The sequence below is a fragment of the Numida meleagris genome, chromosome 17, assembly GCF_002078875.1.
Source record: "Numida meleagris isolate 19003 breed g44 Domestic line chromosome 17, NumMel1.0, whole genome shotgun sequence".
Lineage (NCBI taxonomy): Eukaryota > Metazoa > Chordata > Aves > Galliformes > Numididae > Numida > Numida meleagris.
The window spans coordinates 8947424-8972158 of record NC_034425.1 but is presented as its reverse complement, the minus strand read 5'-3'; the positions used below and the strand labels follow the sequence as shown (position 1 = coordinate 8972158).

The following is a 24735-nucleotide window of genomic DNA, read 5'->3' as shown; positions in this document are numbered from 1 at the left end:
TACATCCTTAAAGTCTTTCTCAATGTTAGTAATTTTTCATTAGGTTCACCACGTAAATGCAGTTCCAAAATGCACAGACGCGTTCCGTGGTCCCTCTGTTCCTTACTACGAACTCTGTCTCTGCTCAGGGGCAGCCTTCTGAGGCATGAGAGCTTACTTGTATAGGAGACTGAGACAGCACTGATGAATCAGTTAGTGTTTCTGTTGTGTATTTGAAAGATGTGCCTGTATATTTAATATGTTCTAATATTTTGATCTTTTGCGTATATAGTTTAGCTAGATTACTGATAGAACTCATTTGATGTGTAGCTCCCTTAAAGCTCACACTAGATACTAATCCGCATTGAGATTGGGTTAATAACGCATAGAATTTTTTTCTGTGTTTCATTTCTAAATGTAACTTGGGATGCTGAAAGGTTTGACCTACCTTCTTCTCAGGAGCTGGTTTTCTCTGAAATAATGAGCTGACACCATCTGAAACCTGTTCCAAAGCCAGCCTGTTTCTAGGTGCTTCGACAGGAACACATTGAGGTGAGGATGTTACCAGTGCATGACTGCAATGCTGCTTAATTTATATGGGGACCACGCTGAGAGAGCAGGAGGACATGAAAGAGGGCTGTAAGGAAGCAAGATATTTAGGGGAGATTCCTATTACTGAATTCTTATTGCATAGGTCCAGGTAACAAGGCTCCATTGTCACCCAACATGCGATGGGATGGAGGCCACAAACAGGTGTTCTGACCTGTGGGGTGGTCTCTTTGCTCTGGGATTTATTGCATGATTGAATAACCACCAAATCCCTCGCAAGTGTTTGAGGAGATGGATTTCTCTGTTCTCCTCCTGGCAACTCAGGAGTGGACCTGAAATGGTTCTCCCCTCCTGCTGCCTAGGTACAGTGTCCCAAGGGCATTTTCCACTCCAATAAACAGGATCCATGACACTTCCCATTGCAGTGTCCTGTTCCTGGCACAACAGTGCTAATGAGAACAGTAAACGACAATTAGACATGCAGGCGCAATTGGTGTAATGAGGAGTACAGGTGAGGATTGTCTCAGTTGTCATTTCCATCACGTTAAATTGCAAGCCTGGCATCTTGCGCGCCTTCCAGCAATGCCGATTCTGAGCGTTAGGGATGAGCCTGGTGGGAGCTCCTCAAGCAGCTGTTTGGTAATTCTGGCCAGGAAGCGCTCTCCCCGCAAGCAATATCACACTCTGCTCAGTTTGTTAAATATATGGTGAGGGATTTACAGGCTCAGGCTAGAAGAGCGTGGTATTGTAGCTCTATATCATGCTAAAAAGAATACTCGCCTCCAGAGAGAACAATCCTTTCAAAAGTTCTGTGGCACAAAAGGTGCTGGGTGCACGTTTCCGCTCAGGGGACGGTGGCTGTCACCAGCGTGTGGGGCAGAGCTGGGTGATCCTGCAGCCTTTCTTGTGCTCTTCAGATAGACGGACACGGTATGAGCAGGATGAGTGTACATTCCTGTTGGTTAAGTTATCTGCCATTGATTTCTTGCTAACAAGGCTAACTATTCAGTTACCTAGGAATAGACAGCTGCTGCTGTATTTATTATGGATTTGCTCTGCTTGTATGCCAAACTGGCCAAAGCAGTGGTAAGGCATCTTAAAAACCAGTCCTGCTGGAGCTTGGGTGTACATTTGATGTTGAGAGGTTGTATGTAGCCGCTTCTCTCTGCTCAGAAACACTCATACAGACAAACTGCAGATCCCACGCAAGCACCTATCCTTCTCTTTTGATGTGGGAACTTTCTGGAGGAATAGCAGTAGTCAAAAAGAAGAAGTAGAACAAATCCAGTTCTTCGTGTACCACTTCTTATTACCCAAGCAGTATTACAGCGTGAGGTGCTGGGCAGGCTGTTGAATTGGATTAGATCTTGTGCGTTTGCTATTCTCATGGAAGTTATCAAGCTTCCAGCAGGTATGTGCATTTGCCAATATATGTGCTGCAAAAACACCCACAGAACTGTGTTAAGAGGAATACTCTCTTTTGTTGCAGGTTACGATTTTGCCTTCTTGCTAACAGGTTTTTGCTGCATCTTGAAAATAAATCTCTTGGAAATTACCAGTGAGGGCCCCACTACTCTATCTTACTTTCTTTCCAGATCTTTCCTTGAACATTCGGTGAGCATTAAGTTGTTTAACAAGGTATGCTAGTTGGCAATGTAAATACATCTTTTATTCCCTTGCAAAGAACTTTGAAATAAAAATGTACAAGGCAATGAAAATTAATAGGAAGGCAGTATCGTATGTGCTAATTCCACTTCTCCTAACAGTTCTATAGAAAAAGCAGCAAGCTTTTTTTTTTTTGCAACAAGGCCTGTGACTTGGCAGGGTGGGTGGTGCAAACTATGGGCACGGACAGACGATGCCAATAGGATCCAGCCCTGGGGGATGGGAATGTTGCTCTGTGCGGAATCTAGTTTGTAAGATTTTGAAAAAATATGAAGCTGAAGGAGAACATTTTTCCATGGTTGGCGATGCACAAAGTAAAGTTTCCATTATGCACCAGAAGAATTTGAAGTGAAAGGCACAAAATAATAAAACCCCACTCTTCATCCTCTTCCTTCTTTATTTCCCAAGCTGTGACTTGCCAGCTGCTCTGGGGTCTCCTGAGCTCTGATTCTCTCTGAGCTTTGCCCTCGAATCGAATCCTTGTTACTACTCCTACTCACAGGAGGGGAATTTACAAAAAAAGCATCAACGTTAACCAAGGCCTCAGGAAATCGCTCCTGGGGGCAGAGCTTAAGTGTTAATCTTTCGACTGTTAATTGGCACTCCTGGACACACAGGTGAACCCCTCCTGCAACCACTCACCCGTTGGGCACCGTCTCTGCTTCAGTTGCCATCTCTCATTTCTGCCTTGGAGCTGTCCTGGCCACCCTCACCTATCACTGTACGTACAGCAGATTCAGCAGATGATAACTAAACATTCCCCTTTTCTCTGCTGCTCAGGACGGAGGTGCAGAGAGGCCTTCCCTTGATGGGCGTTTTAGTTTTGGTTTGGTTTTGTTCCCCTTGTTCCTCATTCCCTGTCCCCACTGCCTGCTGCCTCCCTTGGGGCCGGCTGTGGGGTGGGGAGCACAGGGCTGGAGGCAGAAGGAAAGGGCTGCCCCATAACCAGAAGCTTGGTGCTGAGGCAGCTCACGCCAAGAGTGGAGCTGCACTTTTAACATATGTTTAATTACATAATCCACCGTGGTGTAAAGATACCTGAGCTGGCTCTGAATGAGCTGCCTTCCTCATTCCCTAAGTCCCAGATGCGGTATAGCTCCATTAGCGTGGCAATACACCCAAACTAATGAGTTTGGGTAAAGCTGATGCTGCTATATTGCCTTCCCTTCTGGTGCTAGCTCATTTCCAGCCAGCTCAGATATTTAAGTGCTGCTTTGCGTGATATAGATAAACCCTAAGTAACCTGTGCACTGCTAACGTGGAGTGCACGGGCAGATCTCTGTTTCCTGGGCTTCCCCTCTGGTCACCAGGCCAAGCCTGTTAACATCTGAGATAGTATTCTGGATGTAAGCTGCGTTGCTGTGTGCAGCCATTGTACTGCTTACTGTCTCCTGGAAGTATTGGGAGTTTGCTGATCTGAGCAGAAGGAAAAGGAGTCGGACAGGCAATTCCAGAGTTGAAAGGAGAAATTTATTTCACTGCAGTTTCTGTTCAAGGGCTTGGGTGTTTTTTTTTTCATTTTCTTTTCCTTTTCCCACTTTCAATACACTTACCAGATGTTGAGAACATTCGTTGTCATTCCTTAACTAACTTGAAAGCCTTAGGTATTTAGTGCTTCTCTAAGCTGTAAATCTGAGAAGCCCCTTTGGAAATAGCAGCTACAATATGCTAACAATGACTGCATCACACAATACATTGAGATGAAAAGGAGATCGTTTTCTTGATCTCACTTCAGAAGACTGGCATGTCTCTTGGCAGAGCTCATTTGAAAGTTGTTCTCTGTAATTAAGGAGTGTATCATCATGCATAGAGGGCATGGTTGAACAAAGGTCTCTAGGAGACTGAACTGAAGTTGCATGGACAAAATTTTTGGCATTTCCTAATGTTCAAATCCTTGGTTTGCAACTTTAATAGTTTTTCTTTCTGTGAAATTATTTACAAGCAATTTCCTGCTTGATTTCCTGTATCGATATTCTCAGTCAACTTAAAGCTTTCATCAAGTGACACGTAATTCTTGGTCAAATAAAACATCAGCAAGGCTGGACCAACTTATAAATTGGATTGCTTGCACACTAGCTATGCCTGTAGCTTGTGGGTTTTGTTTTGTGTTTCCTCCCCCCCACCACCCCACCTCGTTTTGGTTTCTGGATTATGAAATAGTACATCACACTAAGAATTCTAAGACTAGGAGTTAACTGGTTTCTTCCCTTCTGGTACATTTCTCCTTTCAAGCCTGGAAGAGCTATTTTAGTCTCTCCCCTTGTATTTGGCTTCATGATTTAAATCTGTCTGATCTATTTATGATTATTAGTGCAATCAGCCCCCTTCATCTTTGGACTAATTAATTATGATAGTCCTGATGACTTTCTTCTGGCAGCACGAAAATAACTTGGATAGGCAAAAATCAAGGGAAAAGACTCCAGATGAAGATGTTCTTCTGCATTCCGGTCGTATCGTGTTCATGCATTTATAACGGATGTAGCAATTCCTTCGACAAGTAATAACGCCAGAATGGTTCAGTGTGGAAGCACCTGTGTTTTCACAGTAGCAATCTGTAGGACTCAAAGCTGAAAACAGGTCTGTAACGTTGTCTCTCTTGTGCTTTAAATCAGGGATATTTGTGCTCCTGTAGATAGCATTTCCTATAATTCAGTGGGGTTTAGTGCGGTCCTGCAACAGGAGGATTGCAGTCCTGTCTTATTGCCACATGGTGTCAACTGTTAATATTACAGCAATGATTCCTGGATCTTTGTGAAATGCAGAATAGATGAAGGAAAAATACTAGGGTGGAAATGCATTCAGTAGCTTTATGCTGCATTGCTTAAGATGTTGAAGTCCTCAAGAGTGAATTTGATGAAAAATTCTTGAATGAAGGCTTAGATCATCTGGTTTATGGGCAGGCCTCAACATTCCTCCTCTGTACTCCTGGGCTGAAGTCAAGCAACTTGCTTTTCTCTAAAGCCCCTCTGTTGGAAAGACATCTGAAACTCCTCAGTTGAGATATCATAGTTTTCCACAGGTTAATTAGTGCAGGAGTAGGGGATAGGGGATAGGATGGAGCTGAGTGGTGGGCAACGTGAGAAGGGCAGTAAAGAGGTCCAGGAGTTGTAGGGCTCCTCAGATGAGTGAAGTTGAGCATTTTGTCTAGTTATTTCAATTTGGACTTTTTAGATTTCAGAATATGAACAATGCAGAAAAACAGCTTTGAGCACAAAGAGCATTCTGTTCTCTGAATAGTTCAGTGTAAGGTATCAACATCGTCTACGTCATCCCCTTTTATCTTGTCTAATCAATGTTATACTTAATGCAGCATGACTTTTCAAGTGATTAAGGACCTGGTTGGGGACATTAACAATGTAAAACTTTATTTGCATTTACACTAATGATTTTATAATGAGAGTTTCATTATATTAATGAAGACTGCTGAGAGAAGAGGGGAAAAACAGCTGAAACTCCCCTAATGTCTTTCTTTAACAGAGCATCCTCTGCTAAGACTTTGTTGACATAGTTACTTGTTTGCATAAAGGAAAATATGAATGTTTGGAACTATTAATTACTGAATGCTCAGTGTACTTTATGATGATTACTATATAAATTATTTTAGGAGGGTTTTTATGGAAAACTATTTATACCACAATTCAGAAGGGAGATAAAAGTATTTAAATAACTGGATTTGTATCATAGTGCTACAATACCTCAATAACAAATTATAGGATAAAAATACCTGTGAGAGCAGCTTACCTCTAGGAAGACGTATCCAGAAATACCACAAACAGCAATCCCTGCTGCGCGTTGTTTCAGTGCCTTACAAACCTTCTAGCTGAACAGAAAGGCTGAGGGAGGGCCACTGGCTGAGCCCAAGAGTCGGCAGCGCGTCCAGGGAAGCAGCGAGTCCTGGGTGGGATTTCTGAAAGAGCAACTTCCACTGCTCGTTACCACTTCCAGGTGCTGCCTGAAGGAGAAATTTAAAAACAAGTAAACAGAAAAATGGAGCAAAACAGGCCGTAGTGTTGGAATGGAATCCGCTTCTTTTGAAGCAAGTTTTGTCCAGTACTAGGGAACGTAATAGTATAAGAAACAAAGAAGCAGTTTCACTCAACCACTTTGATTTTCGGTGCAATTCTGAGGTAACCTTCATGTAAATACCTATACATGAGCAGCTTCCTATATTTTCACAGCATATTTTCTATAAAACTTCTCTGAAAAGTAGGAGTTCAAAAAAACGTTGTCTTTCTTGTAGCTGTGTCAGGTGTAGCCCTGGCATGAAATAATGAATGTTATTAAAACAGAAATCCACTGAGAATGCAATAGATTTGATTATACAAGGAAAAAAATGCAAAACCTATCCACAGTGTTTTCATTCTATTTCATGGCTTCACCTGAGCTCTCTTGTTTGATTTCCTCCCTGCCTCTCCCTCCCCCAGCATAGTTAGGATCAGCAAGCTGGTCTTCTGTAATTTTTGCAAATGAGTGGTTAGGGTAATCAGGTTTCTTGGCAGGCAGCCCTAAAAGTCAGCTTGCTGTCAAGAGATTTAATTTCATTGCATCTTACTCTAACACACATGATGTGACCTGTATTAATCAGGAATGCTAGGAACAGAGTTTGGGGAATTAAGAATGCAGTCAGGCATCAGGAGACCATAAGGCTCCCCAAAGAAGCAGAGGTTTGTAACCTGAGTGCCCTGACAGAAGCAGGTAAACATATCAGATGAGATCTGCTGGGACTCCTCATTCTTCAGTGGCCTTCATTCTGCAGTGATCTGAAGTGATGCTGCTGGATAAGATGGTTCAATGAAGTGACATTGGGTGGCATTCAGGACATGTGCTGGCTGTTGGCTGGAATCCACGCTGGCGGAAAGCAAGAGCTGGAAGAGAGAGAACCCATGTCCCAAATCTCTTGAGGTCTTTTCCTAACAGCATAAATCTTGATTAAAGTACAATGACCTGGAAACTGTAGTTCAGCTCCAGCTATGACATAATGTGATTTATAGCTCTGAATCAAGTATTCTGCCCTGGTTTCAGCTGGGGCAGAGTTGATTTTCTTCATAGTGTCTGGTACGACAGTGCCTCCAGGTACCTGTTCCAAGGACTACTAAGAGAAGACAAAGATAACAGCTGCATCTAGTGACCAGAGAGACCCTCACAACCTCAAGTGAATCCAAAGAAAGTTGTTCCGCTGGCTTTAGTGAATGGGATTCCTTCCTGAGTACATTTCGCATAGACACAAAGCTGTAACAATGATTTTAGGCAATGATGTGTACATTCAGTAGAAATTATTCAGAGCATATAGTTTCTATCAGACTTAATGAGTGAAAGTCTAAAGTGGGTTGTTCTATTGAAAACATAGCTCCTTCTTACAGTGAAGGATAATTTTAACACATTGAATTTTATAACAACACAGCAGCACGAAGTAATTCTGTAAAAACTATTTTAAGTAGTCTATTTCAAATTAGAGATCACTAGTTCTGAGCTTGTAACACCTATTAATTAGCCTTTGTATGAGACTGCTTTTTCAGCAGTGTACCTCATTACTAAAATCTTACGTTGTCTTTCTGCACAGGTTATACTCTAGTATATGATCCCAAACCCTAACGTTGTAGTTTGGTGAAAGTAAATATTTATGGTCTTGGAAAATGCATGTTGTCATCTTCCGTCTACAGCTCTGTATAAACAGAGCATTTAAGTGGAAATGCAAATGTTCTCTCTTCTGCGCTTCTGTGAACACCTGGAAGATGTATAATAGCAAAGTGCATCTTTTTCTGAGGGTTTCTTGAAATCAGTTTAAACTTCTCTAAAGATTCTAGCAGGAGGCAGCTGAAGAGAAATGAAAAAGAGTCATGCCAAGGAAATTGCATTACTGTCATTGTTAATTTGGTTTAAATAACCGTGAAAAGTAGTAGTTCATTCTCTGTTAAAATTTCCTATTGGCTTAAGCCAACTGGTGAATATTGTATTTGATAGACTCTGATGTGAAGGCTGTGTTTAAATATTTATCTTTTGGATAGCTGTGTTTACAGCTAACACCTTCCTCTGCCTTAAACTTTAGCAATAGCGTAATCCATGCCACTTCTGAAGTTGTCTCGGGTGAAACTTTATTAGCAGGTGAGGTTTTATAAAGTTCTCTGGATCTCTCCAATTATGTTCTCAAATGGAGGTCAGTACTTGAAAGGTCAAGGTAAAAAGACATGCTGTAGGGCTACATTCACCCTTGCCTATTTGTTGGAGCCTTTTGGACTCTGCCATAGAACACCTTTCAGTACCAACTGTATTGCATGCTGGCTTTTGAATGAATAGAACAAACTGAGGTCTGCTTGGTGTTCCTCAAACTGTTCATCTTACAGAGCTTTTTGGCAGTCCTCCCCATTGCTGCGGATGTTGCAGTGTTCAGACTGACACTTCAAAGCCATCAGCTCTGAGGAGAGCCAGAGTGGAGGAGGGCTGGGCCATTGCAGTGTGTCTGTGCGTCGCGCTAGGGAATAATTGAGTCAGTACATTGGGCTTGGTTTTCTTCTCCTTAATTGTATCTGCCAAACTGCAACATACTTGTGAGTCCTGAGAAGGAGCAACTGGAATAGCCTACAAGGCTTTGCAAAATAGGAGTGCTTCCCTGCTAGTGCCATGGAAAGGAGCGCTGAGAAGCATCTACTGTCATATAAAGGATCCGTTAAATTTATTGCGTCTGCGATTGTGGTTCAGAGAACATGCTTGAGCAGGTATAAATTTTGGTGGAGAGTCAGCAGGGTCTCATAAAGATGCCACCGGAAAGCCTGCAACTCTTGAGTACTGAACTTGTTAGTGTTATAGTATCAAGGGAAGATATAAATCTGTTCTAGGTGCCGCATCTGTCCCGAGTGTATGTGAGTCCATTTGGCACTGGATGCTGTTGTTACAATGTCAGCTGTAATGAATTCAGGAAAGATTAAGCAGGATAATATTTGTTTTAAAAAGAGAATCTGTGACAGCTGGGTTCCAGGGAAGGACGGACGCGCGGTGCTGGGGCTCGGAGCATGGCGGCACGCCGTGCGGGCAGTGGCAGCGGTGGCAGGGACGTGGGAGCCAGGGCAGAGCCCAGTCCTGTGCGTGCCCGGCTCTTGGTGCTTCAAGGAGCCTTTGCTCGCCCGAGTGTGGAATACAATTGCAAATCCTCAAAAGCAGCCGGGGAGCGTATTTAATATCTTTACCTGGAACAATGAAATCCAAATGTTTTTTCAAATGATGCTCCAAGTGATGCTTTTGCTTTTTCCCAATTGTGAATGCTTTCAGCCAAATAGCTGCAAGATTTCTTTCATGTTTTTTTTGTGTGTGTGTGTTAATATGATTCATCTTGGTGAAACTGCTATGGGATTTTACCGTATCAACATGTATCAATGAACTGCTCTGGAAGGCAAGCCCTATTTTGCCCCAGGTATTTTTTATCTCCACTGCCAGTGAAGGAAATTGATTGATAGCAATTAGTCTTACTAGTGGCACACGTGCTAGGCTTATCCTGAATAAGTTCTGCCGGCTTTGTCTGATTTAATTCATTTGTGTCTTCCTAGGTTAATCAAATAGTTCAAAGGAAGGTGATCAGAGAATACCAAATTCTTTGAGTCCATCAGTATTCGGAATGGTTGTTTCTAGCTCTGCAAATTCACTTGAGCGAACGCACATACATTAAGAGTAATATTTATTGCCTAGGCAGATTTTTGTTTTGTCTAAATGCAGTGATCTTGCAATTAGTAAAGCTCTTAGCAGAAGCTTTTTCCAGGAAGCAGTGTCCTTCTCGGAAAGGCTAAAGTCATTTCACAAAGAAAATTTAATGCATTAGGAAGATGTGGAAGAAAAAGCATCCTGATGTTCAAAATTGCACTAAGTAATTTCTGGTTTTGTATATTTTTGATTGAGTTATTTCTGAATTTCAACCTAGTAACTATAAGCAGATCCTTCCAAGTGCATCATATGCTTTTCTCTGATCTTGAAAATGCTGTTTTCTAAGGTGTCTTGAAAGGGTGGAGCCTAAATACAAGTCACCTTTGATCAGAGGTACATCTGCTGTGGTGGTGCAAATGATTTACTAGAGGAAAAACAGCACTTGTTTTGTTTGGTGCAGAGTTTTGAAGACTGAACTTAGTACCACTAAAGAATTCGGAGGTGTTCAGGAGAGTTGTTCCTAATAGCAAGTGACACTTCTGCTTCTGATGGTCAGCATCCTAAAATAAAGTGATAGCAGGTGATGATATCCAGATTGTCCTTTACATCCCATCTGCTTTAGCCAGTGCTCTGCTTTGGAGAAGTTTTACCAGAGCTGCAGCCTGAAGAAGAGCAGTTGCAACCTCAAAATGAATCTCGGCCTTAGCCCTCGTAGCTGTGTGTGAAGGGCGCACAAAATACTCTAGTGGCACTTGATCATAGACAGGACTGCAGAACTGCAGCCAGGCAGGTCAGAGAGCTGGAGGTTTTCTTGGCATTTACTGGGGAGAGCAGTGAAATTCCATCCTTTTAATATGTGAAAGTTAAATAAGAAAATAATTGTATTAATCTCATTAAGGTTGCTTTGTTTTAACAGGCAATAAGATTTATAAATAATTAAACAACCAGAGAAGCCATGTGCATGTGAGTTATTAATGCAGGCCTAGGGCGCATTAAAAGTCATGATGTTGAAGGCAAATTGACTTTAATCAAAAGGCTTGCATTAATTACTCAGTCATTCCAAGCCCTTTCTTGCCATGATAATATCAACTTTCTTTGTTTAGTTTTGCTTCACATGAGCAAACAAGTACATTTTGGGGACAAAAAAGTTGAAAAGTTGCGGTATAGATTTTAACTTAATTAAATTTGCTGAAGTTGAATCTGTTACAGTGCCCAGGCACAGCACTTGGATTTTCAACTTCCACATAGAGAACTTCAGCTCTCTTGGAGCTCCCCCAGCACAGTCCCTGATGATGATGGACAGAGTTTTCATACATCATGTGTTAATCAAAATGACTTCTGACGAAGCCTGGTAGAAGATTTCTGCCTGAACTTGTACAAGCCAAGCAGAGAGAAGCCAGGCTGTCCTTAAATTTCTATCTGGATTTCTGTTTATTGCTTTGCTGCTTCTTCTTGGTCTTGGTCCTCTTGCAGGCCTTCAGAATAGCTGAAATGAAGCCCTGGGAAAAGCACCAGATAGAAAACGAGCTTGAGCACATCATGTTTCTTTAGGAGAAAGTGTTCTGTGATGAGTCACTTACCTAAAAGAAAGGAAATGGAGGAGCATCTAGAAATAAGGCAGGAATTTGTTTCTAATCCAGATTTCTTCTACAAAAAGGAGTTTACGCAGCTCGTTCTTGGGCCATGTCTCCATGCCCAGCCCGCAGTTCTGCCACAGACTCAGGTACCAACCAGCAGGAGGGGTCCCACTCCCATTTCCATCCCTTAGGATGAGGGTAGCCTGCCTGGGCTCTGGGCTTTATTGGAAGACCTGTATACCCAAACCTTGTTCTTTGTTCTTCTTCTGTTCTGAAATCAGATGCTGTGTTGCTTCTAGAAATCTTGCAGTTAGGCTCGACGCAGATTCGAAAGCCAGCTCTCAGTGCTGTGCTGGTTTAATTGCTAAATGAAGACAAGCACCTGACAAAAATGTTAGCAACATGATTCGTACCAGATGCAGAGATGCTTATTCATTCAGACGAGGCAAGATTCTAATTAACAGGAGCGGATTTGATTGTGTAGGCTGTTCAAGCTAGCGTCTGTCTCAAACATTCTTTGCAGAAAAATCAAGCCCCGTCCTTAACTGTTGAAGAGCTTCAAGGCAATGAGTAGATTTACCTGGTGAAGCAAGTTTCAAGACTTGTGATGAATGATTTGTTGGGTGGGTGAGAGCATCGCTTGTTTCCCAGATTCTATGGCTAGCTATGGGTAACGATAGGCTCATGTGGATAAAGCAGGATTTCTTTATTATGTATACAGTAGTAATACTGAGCAGCTTGGTTTAAAACGATCTCTGCATATGGATGGCTGTGAGTCATCCACCAAAGCACAGTCCTGCAGTCAGGACCCTGAACTTCCAGCCCAATGCTAAGCTTGAACAGTGATGTTTAAGCAAGGATTTAGGCAGAAGTTAAGCAAAGTGTAAATAATGACATCGAGCACAGTAATATCAACTCACAGTTCTCACAAGCAAAGAACAATACTCTGGGAGAAACTTGCATGGTCTCATGAGTTTGACATATTCCATGCAACAGCATTCGAAAGACAGCAGCGAATCATTTTTTTGCCTTGGTGGGGGCAAGGGGGACTGTCCGATCCGCTCTAAAAGATAAAGAAAGATTTCATGTGCAGGAGACACACAGCTCCTCTAGAGTTCCCTCTACTTTACTGGAGTCATCACAACCTGATAAACACTTGATAACAGACACGTCGGTAAGTGAGTTGTGTGGATGGAGATGCTCTTACTGACATCCCAAAAAGCTTTAAAAATGCGCCCTACTTTAAACTGTAATAAAAACATCAATGGAGATACATTTTGCAGTGCCTGTATATCTAAAGTAGGATAGACTGGACTAGTTCATTTTTCTGAGTTTCCAGGGCATACATTCTCATATGCATATTTTACAACTATTTTGACAGCGAGTGCATAAACTTGCAGATTAAATACAACTATCAGCTAAGGCTATCTCTAGACATCGTCATTTTCATTTAGGTTTGCCGGTGATATACAAAATAATCACAGGAATATATTTACTGAGAGTAATGCAGGTTGCTATGGTGTATTGTTATATTAAAAGCATAAATTCCTTCATGTGGGGAAAGGACTGTAAAATGCAAAAACTCCAAACAAATGGGAGAAGCTGTCACTGCTTGCCATGGACAAGGATTCACCGCGGGGCGGGGTGTTCAGGTGCTTGATGCCACGTATACAGGGATCTCCAGGGCAGTGCCAGCTCTACACCTGCCCAAGGCGGTTTGTGCTGGATGTTGTTGCCACTTCCAAATGTTAATAAATCCTTTATCTTACAAATTATTTCTTGTCTTATCAGGAACACTTGGAAGTGACTACATGCCTTACTCAGCAGTAGTAGAGCTGTCCATACTATCACAAAGATATTCCCAAAATAGCACTGCAGGTGTAAACAATTGCTCTCTAAAAATGTGTGAATGCGGTTAATGCTGAAAAGACTTCTCAGAAATTGTGAATAGCAAGAACTATTGGTAACGGGTGGATGGTTGGACTGGGTGATCTTGTAAGTCTTTTCCAACCTTGATGATTCTGTGATTCTATGATCCTTTAAGAAACAGTCATAGTGAAGGAGTATTTAAAAGTTTTGAATCTTTTCAAGTATGGGGAAGCCGACGTTTCTAGATGGCTTCCTTAGCGGTAACATCCGAAAAGTTGTGTAGGATGAAAAGATCCCAACTTTGTTCTGACCAAATAGAAGTGGTTAAAAATGTTGGCCCCTTAGAGTGTGAATTATTGTATAACACCCAGGAGACCTAAAGCTACTGTTCTGCTTCCCGTTAACCTGTTCACCTATTAGAGATGTGCAGCTATGTATCGGTTACAATGAATGGCTGTTTTGACTCTACTTGGTGTTTGTTATACAATGCTCCAACCAATTAAGAAACTCAACAGAAATTATAATGAGACCTTAATATCCTGCCACGCTGTTGCACAGCTTTTACCATAGAGCGGTGCAAGGATGATACCGATAAACTCTCTGTACCAGAGAATGCACCTGTACTGGGAAGGGGAAAATACAGAGCTACTGGATTGGATGCCCTAAGAATGTAAATCTGTCTTCCAGAAGTGATTGATGAGGACGGACCATGCTGACCTGTAGTGCAGCCTGCCCCAGCACCCTGCCTGGTGATGCACAGAGGCGTTCCTCTGAAGCTGGCAGGGTGCAGGCTTGCAGCACAGGAGCTGCTGGGTTCTTCCCATGTGTGGTTGTTCTGGGATTGCTTTTCTCCTCCGTGGCCAGGAGGGAAGTTGCTCCCACCCACTCCGTGGCTGTGATGGTGATGGGAGCAGCTCGCTGCAGTGCCACAGGTGAGCCCAGCCCTGTGGTCCCTTGGGACCGCGTCATCCCCACCGCATGGGCTGCGAATTGGAAAAAGGACCCTGAGCTCATGAAGCAATTGCTTGTAAAAATCCCCTCCCTTTCACCCTCAAGGGAAAAGATTTGCATTTCCATCTTTTTAATGCTCATTCCTGTGCTATTTATAAGAACTTGTTTTGTAATCCCAGCACTTCATGAACCTTAATTACTCTGAAATGTGCATCATTGCCCTTTACATGGGTTATATAACACGCGGCAGAACACGCCAGGCTGCTTGTGTACTTCAGTTGCACCAGGGATGGATGGGGCCTGCTGCGTGCAAGCCACAGAGTGCAGTGTTCCAACTGCTCTTGTCCCCTTGGGCTCATTCCTGGCACAATAACATGGATCTGGAAAATACCCATCGATATTATCTACTGGACACGAAAAAACGGAATAAGAAATCTAGTGGTGTTTTTTTTTAATTGTTATATAGTATTAATGACTAACTTAGAGAAAAAATTGCAATCTGTTAATTTTGGGAGAGGTACACTTGGCTCTTTCTTAATTCATTCTAACTTTACCGTGTTCTGTGTTCTCTACCTTTATGAAAGCACTTATGCCCTTCGGATGAAAACATCTGTTACACGAAGGAGATCATTTTAAATATTAAGAACATCCATGCCCCAGAAATGAGAGTGGGAAGTTATTTGAATGTTGTATATGACTGTGAAAACCTTAGCTGTATGAGAGGAAGACAGCAGGGCATTCAGGTATCCATCTTTTCTGCCCTGCCTCACTGCTGCCTGCAGCCCTATGGCACCTTCCCTGCAATCCTTCTAACCTTCACCTTCTTAATATTTGCTGCTTGGAACAGAGAAAGGGAAGGTAATTGTTGTAGCCAGCATTTTACATACAGCTACATATTTGGATTTGTTTTTACTTCACCAAATTCCAGCAAAAATACTTCTTGTTACGTGTGAGGAAAGTCTTGGAAGCATGCTGTGTGCATTGGAGTTAATGGGGGAGGCATCTGAAATGGCCAATGGCTGTCACAAGGCAAGATGAGAGAAAAGCACTTGGTGCACGATAACTGGATGTGCAGGGTTCACCACCCGGAGCCCCAGGAGCCCAGTGTCCTTCCCAGGAGCACCAGCCTGTGAGCAGGAGGAGCACGGCGCTGCCCTGCTTTGGAGCAGTGCTTCCCTCAGCTGCATCCAAGCCCTCTCCACGTGGCATGTATTTCATGGAGAATGGATGCACATGTCAAATCGTGTTGTGTGAGGTAATTTTTAGGTCTTAAGCAACTTGCTGTAATTACTGTACATACTTTTGACAGGACGATGTTTTATTTATTTATTTTTTTTAAGAACAGAGTTGCTGGACACATTTTGAGGCACTAGTATAATAGTATGGAGTCGATATTAAATGTGCAAACATCTTAGTAAACTGAAAGCTTTAATTCTTCGGTTAGATGGCACAATCTGTTATCCTAAATTAAATTTCTAAAGGAGTATTTTTTCCAGATATTACATACTTCATAGCTGACAGGGACACTATCTAATTAGCTATTTATATGCAAGGCATACTGGGGGATAATTAGGAACATGGATTATGCAAAGGCAATCAGACTGACAGAGGGCAAAGGAAGCTAACATATTAAATCAAGTTTGTATATATGCTTATATGGTTTATCATGTGTCGTTTGGGTTGTGTTACATTAATGCTTCATTTAATATGTTGTTATGCATATTACTGTAATCCACTAATTTGTAAATTAAACATGCACCCTCCTAAATACAGTATCTGTTGGCCCAGTGAATCAGTTAGGCCTGCAGGAAAATGCTTAATTAAGTTACATATGTATTCCACCTCTCGGGAACTGCCCTGCACATCTCTAATTGCATCTGTTGTCTGTGTTCAGATCCAGGCTTTACGGGTTATTGCTGTCCCCAGCAAGTCTCATCACATACTCAATATTTGGATTGCCAAAGCAATGGTGGGTGCACTTTGAAATGTGTGGGAAGTAGCTGCTGGGTCGGCCAAAGAGAGAGTGAAATGAGGAAATGTTCTCATCTGGAGTTACTGAGGGGAGAAACACCATGTGTCTGAGTGCAAGCAGATGGGAGAAGAGGGTCATTTGTTGTGTAAAGATGTGTAACTTCGATGTGCAACTTAGCTGATGTGTCTAATGGGAGAGGTAGGCTCCTAGATGAGCTGCTCCTATGTGCTCTAAAGATGGTTAATTTGAACCGTTTTTACCAAGTCTAAGGTGTTTGGTCAGTCAGGTGCCGTCTCACTGAACAACAGATTGACCATCTCTCTCATGTGTATAATAAGTAGATAAGCTTTCTCCTCTTTGTGACCACCTGGGGCAGTGGTTAAATGTTTTAAACCAAGGGTGGTTGGTTCAGGATGTCAGCCTTACAGCAAATATTCATACACCTACACAGGTTAATACAGATATTTCCAAAGTGTTAAACAGCTGGAAAATTTGTTTCACTGGCATCTGGCAAGTCAACAGAAAAGCCTGATGAAGTCTTAAGTGATTCCCCTACTTTTAATGGAGAATTATCTTAGAGTTAAAAGAGTATGTGTAGTCTGCAAGCCGTGCTTGGTTCAGATTTTGTTGCTTTTGTCCTCTTCCATTTCCTTATGATGGTGCGGCCGAGCACATGTGCATCAGTAACGCTGGCTCCTGGGGGGCCAGCAGCAGCCCTTTCACCCAGAGCTGATGTGCTCATGTAGGAGTCTTAGACACAGCTGGTATTGAAATTACTTTTGAGAAAATACTCAGATAACAGTTCTTCCTCCTTACAGCTGGCTGTGTGTGGCCCACGGTGACTCCCGGTGGGTATCGATGAATTTGGGCAAGGGGCAGCAGAGATTTCCTCTTTGTAGCTTGAACCTCCTCTGAAAGCTCTTGCAGCGAAACCGGAGCCATCCTCCAGCTCATTGCCCCTATTCTGCTTCTGAGGTGCTTCCCAAACACCACAGACTCTCATTTTATTCATGCCATAGCCCCAACTTCAGGAGCTTCATGGCAATATGAACCTTGGCATAAATTAATGCAGAATTTGCCTCCTGGACTTTTGTATGTTTTTAATATTTATTCGTTGGTCTATAATAGAAGAATATTTGTCATCTTAACTGAATTTCTGGATGAGAATCAATGGATCATTAGTTTTAATTATAATATATCAATGTCGTACTAGTGTAATTTATATCTAATGAAATTAATGTCTAGGATATACTGTACTGTCATCGCTAAATTCTTCATGATAACTATAAATATCAAAACCTGCTTTCCTTACATTATTTACAGATCGCTTCATCCAGTTCAGTCTCACTGAACAGACATTTTAAAGGTGTTTGTGTAGCAGTGTTGGATGAGGTCCCGTATTTTGGCCCGTCCAGCAGTGAGCAGGGAGCAGCTGGTGCAGCAAGTGGCAGATAGGTTGTGTGCCAGAGAAAGGCTTGGGCTGCGAATCTGGGAACTGAGGTGTGTTCCTGCTGCTGATACTGCATGGCACTGGTGATCTGTTCCCAAGTTATTCATAGCATCTGTATTTGTCTTCTTCCTGTGTGAAATTGTTTGATGTAAACAAGAAAAGTTACTGTGTAACAGGTATTTGTTGTCATTGCCAATGACAGTGTTTCATACCGGGTTTGTTGCTTTAGCCATTGTTACCTGAGTTGTCTGTAATGATCACCCTCAGCTTACATAGCCTGCAATTAAACCATCTCAGCCAATTTGCTTCTGCAGCGACAGCACAAACACGTCAAGGCAAACAGAGTAAGTGAGAGGCCACTGACAGGCAGATAAAACAAAACTGACTGAGGGTGCAGGAAGTCATGCTTATTACTGTCTCACAGGTGGGCAACAGTAACTGGTTAATAATAGAAAATAAAGCAGGATGAATAATTTGCTTGAAACGAAACTGGGTAGTATTTCACCATTTGAAGAAGGGGTTTCTGAAGTACGTTGTGCAGCACCACGTGCACTGCCTGCAGCGGTGATGTCACGGCAGAATTCCCAGCAAGGCTTTCCTGAGGAGGGCACATAGGTGAAGCATTCCTCTGGAAGAATATCTATCCAGGCAGTAATGACTGAGAGCTTTTGATCTCAAAGTGGTACTGCTAAGAGAGAAACAAGGTTATCTGGGGCTTTGTTTATTTATTTATGACCATCTGTTTTCAGTCCGCTCAGAGCTAGGAGGGAAAGGTGCCTGTTCACCAGAATGTGCATAGACGGAGCTTAGTAAATTTCAGCTTGCGTTGGCTGCTGCTGGATGATGGATGATTCTCCAAGTCTAGATGGTAATGATGTTGCACTGATTCACTGGCAAGTTCTTCATTCTTTTACTACAGCTGCTCCTCTCCATTTTAAAGAGACTCAGTTTAAATCTTAAATCTTCAGCAAAAAAGCAAACAAAATCCGCTGGCCACTGACAAGATGCAATTTCTACAGCTCGAGAAAATGCTTTGTTTTGCTCCAAACTAACATGATGTTCTAGGCCAAGCACAGCTTCCTCTTAAATAGATCTAGTGCTCATTTACTTGCTTCTGAGTCTTGTTGCTTGTATGAGGGCTGCTCACTGAATTCCTCCCTGTGGAAAAAATTGCACCCATTGCTGCTCATGGGCGCTTGCTGAACGTTGATGGAGACCAAGCAGTGGATGTGAGTGCTGTGAGGGGGGGGTGGTTTCAGCAGTGGCAACAGCACGATGAAAGACATGCCACGTTCCAGACAGCCGTGCAGATTGTTCTGAGCACGGCATGCAGCTCTTGTTTATCACTGACAAAAATGCACAGCTAGTGGTTGTGTCTGTGTTGAAAAACAGTGTTTTGTAGTGGAGAATTTGCTCTATCAAATAGTGTTATGGTCCTTTTTTTATCTGTTGTAGCTTCCATGGAAATAAACAGGAGGCATTACTTTTGGAGTGACCTATGTACTTTCCTATTCTTGAAGGCTAATTGATTTTAATATTCTCTGTAAGAATAGTTCTGTCTCCTCCATAAGTGAAATATTCTCTGATACCTAAGAATATCCACATGATTTTGGCAACTAGAGATATGGAACAAGATATTAGTTTATTTCCTGACTTTTCTGAAAAGAAGTTTGCAGCTGAGGAATGGTGAGCAGTGCACATTAACAAAGTGAAATATCTGTCTACACGAGAGCATCTCCCTTCCCTTTATGCCTTATATGTGTCTATATTTTGTTGAATATAGTTCCCTGAGAGAATTCTTACCTGTCTCTGACTGGAACTGGAGAAACAGTCCTCTGCTCAGAGCCAAGAAGTGAGGGGGTGTGGATGTGGGAGAGAAAAATGCAAACACAGCACACTGCCTGTGCTGGGGATATCACGAATAAGTGTGAGATCACTGGCAGAGCTGGCTGTGTGTTTTGTGTGCATTTATGGCAACTGGCTCGCCTCTGTAGTTCCCAAAAATGGGACAATAGTGTGTTAATTTAATGTTCATTATATTTCATGTTTGGTAACAGCTACAGTTTCTACAGTATTCCAATAGAAATTGAGAAGGTAGCTCTTCTCCTTATAAGAGTTATAACTTGTGAAGATGAACTAAGAATTGGTTTTTTTTAAGTAACTAAGCCAGTCAGGCATGGGAAGCAATGCAGCATGGATTCCTTCAGATAAATACTCATGATGAGTATTTTCTCTTCTTTGCAGTGCATGAAGTTCTCTGAAACATCTCCAGCTTTGCCTTCCAAAGATTCACAAGAGATTCAGGCACAGTGACAGTGAAAAATATTGATGTATCGACAGCCTGGGAGCCCGCTTGCTCCGTTGCCCAAAGCGTGAGAGATCCCAACAGGATCCCACAGCAGCTCCCCTCCTCGCAGTCCAGGACTGGTTTCAAGTCTGCAGATGCTGAAGGTAAGTCTTGCTCTGAGCTTTACTGCCTGGCGCCAGCGCTTGCACTGCTCTGCTACTTCCTGTCACCCAGACCAGATCAAGAAACAGAGGTAAGAATCATGAAACTCAATCTTGTTACAGGTATTATTCCTACAGTTCTATATACAAAATATTCTCTGTAGTCCATTACATTCGTCATGTTTTGATGTACTTTACTATGGTCAACAATCTATTTCTTTAGTTATCTGATTATTGATTGCAACGAGCGTTGGTATTTCTTTTTGGAAAATGGAATTTCCTGCTGTTTCCTTCCCTTTCTGCTTAGGTGAAATATTACAGCTTCATAGATGGTAAATTAAATGTCAAATATAATTTGGCATCCAAACCGTGAAGTCTATTTCTGTCCTCAGAGCAAACCTGACAGATGCCTTCATGTACTGGCTTTATAGGGAGCTATACAGGATAATAAATCACTTTTTAGTGTGTCACTACAAATGGTTCAGCATAACTTCTTTATGAAAGTTTAGGATTTTTATAAGTGCCTTAAAAAGAAACATATTTTTATACAGCTACAGTCCTGGAGCTTCTTCAGTCAGCTTCAGCTCTCTTCTTTGTTTTCTCCTTAATCATGTAAACGTGCATCTAATTTGGATGATTGAAGTGAAGTGCGAAGTGTTTTGTTCCAAAGTGTTTGATCACACCATTACCATGTGAAACGTCCATAATTCCATTTTTAAAGTAAAGCACCAGTAAAACAAGATACAACGGGAGAGGGATAACTTGTTTAGGAGGTCCCCAGAATTCCCTACGTGAATCTTACTACTTGGGAGGAGTAATCTGCGTTACAAATCCCAGTTTTGCTCTTCTACTAACATGGCTCCCTTACGGCTGTGGGTGATGTATGTCCAGTTGTTGCATCACATTCTGCTCACATGCAGAGGAACATCTCAAAGTGTCAAAAAGTGGTTATTACATTATTTAGAAAACAACAAGAGAAAAACCACCCCAACCAACCAGACAAACAAAAAAACCACCCATAAACAGGCATCCATAATGCTGCTGTCAAAACACAACCAGTATCCCTAATGAAGTGTCCTTCTTGAGGAAAATATGAGTTGGAATAGAATTGACATAATGTCTGAAAATCAAGCACATGATCATCTGGTGAATAACTTGCCACAAATACATTAGACATAATAGCAAAGCACGGTGCTTAAAATAATGTTCAGCCATGCAGAAAAATGTCAGTGAGTGTCTGGATCAATAGTGATGTTTAGAATTGCAATAAACTACATAGTCAACCAAAGACATTGTATCTGAGTAGATCATAACAGACTTTAGTCATAGCAGACTCGGTAATGTGCAGAAATCCTGAGCTATCTGAGTCGACAGCAAAAATGATTTTTCTTTACCTAGTGTTTATTTTGTCATTGTTTTTTCAGCCTCTGTAAGTACATGTCAGCATTGACCATTACAGAGATAAAAGAGCCTGAGTAGATCACTATCTGGCTGGAATGCTGTCTTCAAGCTTTCAAAATAGAGAGATTAAATTTGTATGCTGGGTCATTCATGCAGTAAATACGATGAAGAAGCAAAGCAGAGTGTTTTATATAAAATTGATAGTATTCTCAGAATAGAAACATGGGAGTAAATATATTGGATCAGTCCAGTATCTGTGCAGTCCAGAGCTATCACAGAGAGGTTTAAACCACAGGTTTCAGAGGCAGCCCAAAGAAAAGGCAATTGTCATCTCAGAGGCATCCACGGGGAAATTTCCTCCTGCCTTCAAAGATGGGAAAAACACCAGAAACTTCCCCTGAAGCACAGGAGTTTATAACTCTTCTGAAGCATTTGAAGACTGATGCCTTTGTTTGTTTTGCATGTATAATTACAACTATAGATATTATTGATATTCTTGCTCCTCGTGAGCTTTCAGACTTGCAGTAATATTGAGTCAAGAAATCTTAGTCTGACTGTTCATTTTCACCGTCAGTTTTGGGAATGACATCCACTGCTGCTGGCAAAGAAGGATGTGAACTCATTAACTTTTTTCCCCCCTGCAAACTGGGAGTAGTAGCACAGTTACCACAATAGTGTTCCTTTGTCTCAAAATATCTGTGTCCTCGGCACATCAGGAGGGGGAACCACATTGGTTCCTAAGCAGTGGATCCAGGCAGAGGGGGGCAAAATGTCAGTGAGCAGCAGCACTAGGAATACAGCCCTGCCCACCCAGGCTAACAGGCTGCCCAGCAGTGCTAAGTCTCTGCCAGCCACCACTCAGCAATAAACATGACAAGGGATACAACTTGTCTAGTCCTATGTAGTAAAGCACTGTACCTTCAGGTTGTTTAATCTGTGGTTTTTATGGCTGTGTATGAAGTCAACAGGAGAGGAGTAAACGCAGCATGCCAGTGAATCCAGTGCAGAAGTTGATGCTGATAGTGTTAGTCATCAAAATGTAACACGGCGAATGAATGCAGCTAGGGAGAACAGAGTGAGTTTTCTAGTTGAGAAAAGGTGATTTTTGTACTGAATTGCAGAAAACACTGATATGCAGATTAGTATTTCCTGGTAGCATATTTACAAAAAAAAAGGAAGTTAAAAACTTTCTCCAGGAAAACACTCTGTGTTCAAGATCATATTCATATTCATTTTAACTTACTCTCTTGTCACTGAGTGGGTTACTCCAAATCTTGCTTGCAGTAACTGATGGATAACTCTCTTCCTTCTTGCAAAGGTGGAGCATGGGAAGCGAGGCAGAAAGGAAGAAGCTTTTCAAGTGTGAGACTAGCGAGAGAGAAAAATCTCATCTCTGATTTGAAGACAGCTGCAGGTGTTTAACCATCTGTATCTGTCCAAGAAGTGGAGGTTGCTAAGTGACCAGTATATCTTGCCCAATACAGATTCACACAAAGTGTTTATTCCTGCCCCTTTCTTCTGCAGGGACCAGTTGGTTCCCGAATGTGCTGATGTCTGCTAGTCCCAAAACACACAAGTGCAGCCAAAACCAGCCTTGGCACATAACTTCAGACAATAGATTCCCCACAGATTTTCTTGAAAGTTGCTGTGAAATTTGTGGCAAGTGTAGCTGGTTCTCATCACACTACCTAGCCTTTGAACAAACACCTGAAGGCAAGCAAATAGCTCGGTGTGTGCCGTCCGTGTAGGGCTGGAAAGTTCTGTGTTTCCTTAATACATGCACTGGGAAGGTGTGTGATAATGTACTGTTACTATCCAGCAAAAGATGCTTCCTCAAGTAATATTGAAAGAGAAAATTCCACCCTATTCATGACTGATGCAGTCCATGTTGTAAATAGCAAGGAATATGGCTGCAGAAAAAACTTTATAGTTTCAGAGTATCATTGTGTGTTATGTGAATGTTTTCATTGGCAGATGAGTGCAGAGGCCAAATAAAGAGGGAATGAGGCTCTGACTTTGCTCATAGCCATGCAGTGGCCTTGTGCTCCACACTGGAAGTAGGAGTGTAACAACAACTGCCTTGCTCAAGTGCTTTGACATGGCTTGTAGAAGAGTATTAGCACTTCTATTTGATAACATCCTGACGCGGTTTTGTTTTATAGAACAGTAATGAAAGAGAATTATGTGCATATATTTTGATGAGGCAATAAGATGTGGCTTCTTCACACTAAAATATTCATAGCTAGGGGTACCTTTCCCATCAAGCAACTGTAAAAGCTGAAGCAAGAGATCGAAATTTACTGTCTTTCTGAATTGTTTTGTGTGAGGGTTTTTTCTGTTTGCAGCTCATCAGATTGTTTCACACTGCAGGTCCAAGTATTTACACTGCAACCCAGATCCTTCAGAGATGGTATAAATGTGGCTGTATGTGAAAGACCCTGTAGGCGTGTTACTTTGGGAGCAAATTGGGCTTGGGGGTGAGCTGGGAAGGAACTGGGATTGGACTGAGTTTAGAGCTAGTGTTAAGGCAGCCCCAGGAGCGAGTCACTGTTTTTATTGACTCTGATCTGGGATGAGCTGAGACGTGAATTGCAAGATGTGGGCTCTGAGTAAGTTAAAATTAAGCTGTGCACTAGAGCAAGGTCCTTTGCAAGGTTTGTTTGATGCTCATTTCCAATCTTTCAGCTGAAGTCATGCAGTATACATCCTTAGCTCGTGCGTGACCTGTTATGAGGTTGTATAATGCATTTTACAATTACACTTGTCAGTTCTATCTAACCTGTCATTTACTAATCTACCAGGTCTGCATATCCTAGGTCTTTTTTCTTCCTTTAGTATGTTTAACTATGAGGCGTGTTCTGTGGAACTGCTACTCCCACTCCTGTACCATCCAAGATGATATTTTTTCCTGCTTCCAACTGGCTGCTAATCCTAAAATGTTTCCCTCAGGTTTGCTGAGGCACATCTGGGGTGTTACGCTGGAGTGCTTTTAGATAACAGCTTCCTGTAAGAAACTCCTGAATCTTCTTGAAGCTGTAGCCATGGTTCTGTCCTTGATTTTGGCCAGCTCCTTCCATGTACATTCTTTTCCTTTAATGTTTTTTTTAGACTTTGCCATCTCACCTTGTGATTATGTAGATGACTGGTTACCATTGGCCTACAGTGTCTGTAAAGAGCCTGGCTTATGGGAATATCCTGTAATAAAATAACACTGCACAAGGAGGTCTTTTGACAAAGGTGCAAAA

At 42.0% G+C, this 24735-nt stretch overlaps 1 long non-coding RNA gene across 1 annotated transcript in view; it reads left to right on the top strand.

Annotated features, from left to right (window-relative positions):
• The window catches only part of LOC110407256, a 322658-nt gene extending 302492 nt beyond the window's left edge, over positions 1-20166 (top strand). The window contains exon 7 of the long non-coding RNA XR_002443835.1: positions 19886-20166. This is a non-coding gene — a long non-coding RNA (uncharacterized LOC110407256). The remainder of the gene's footprint in view (positions 1-19885) is intronic.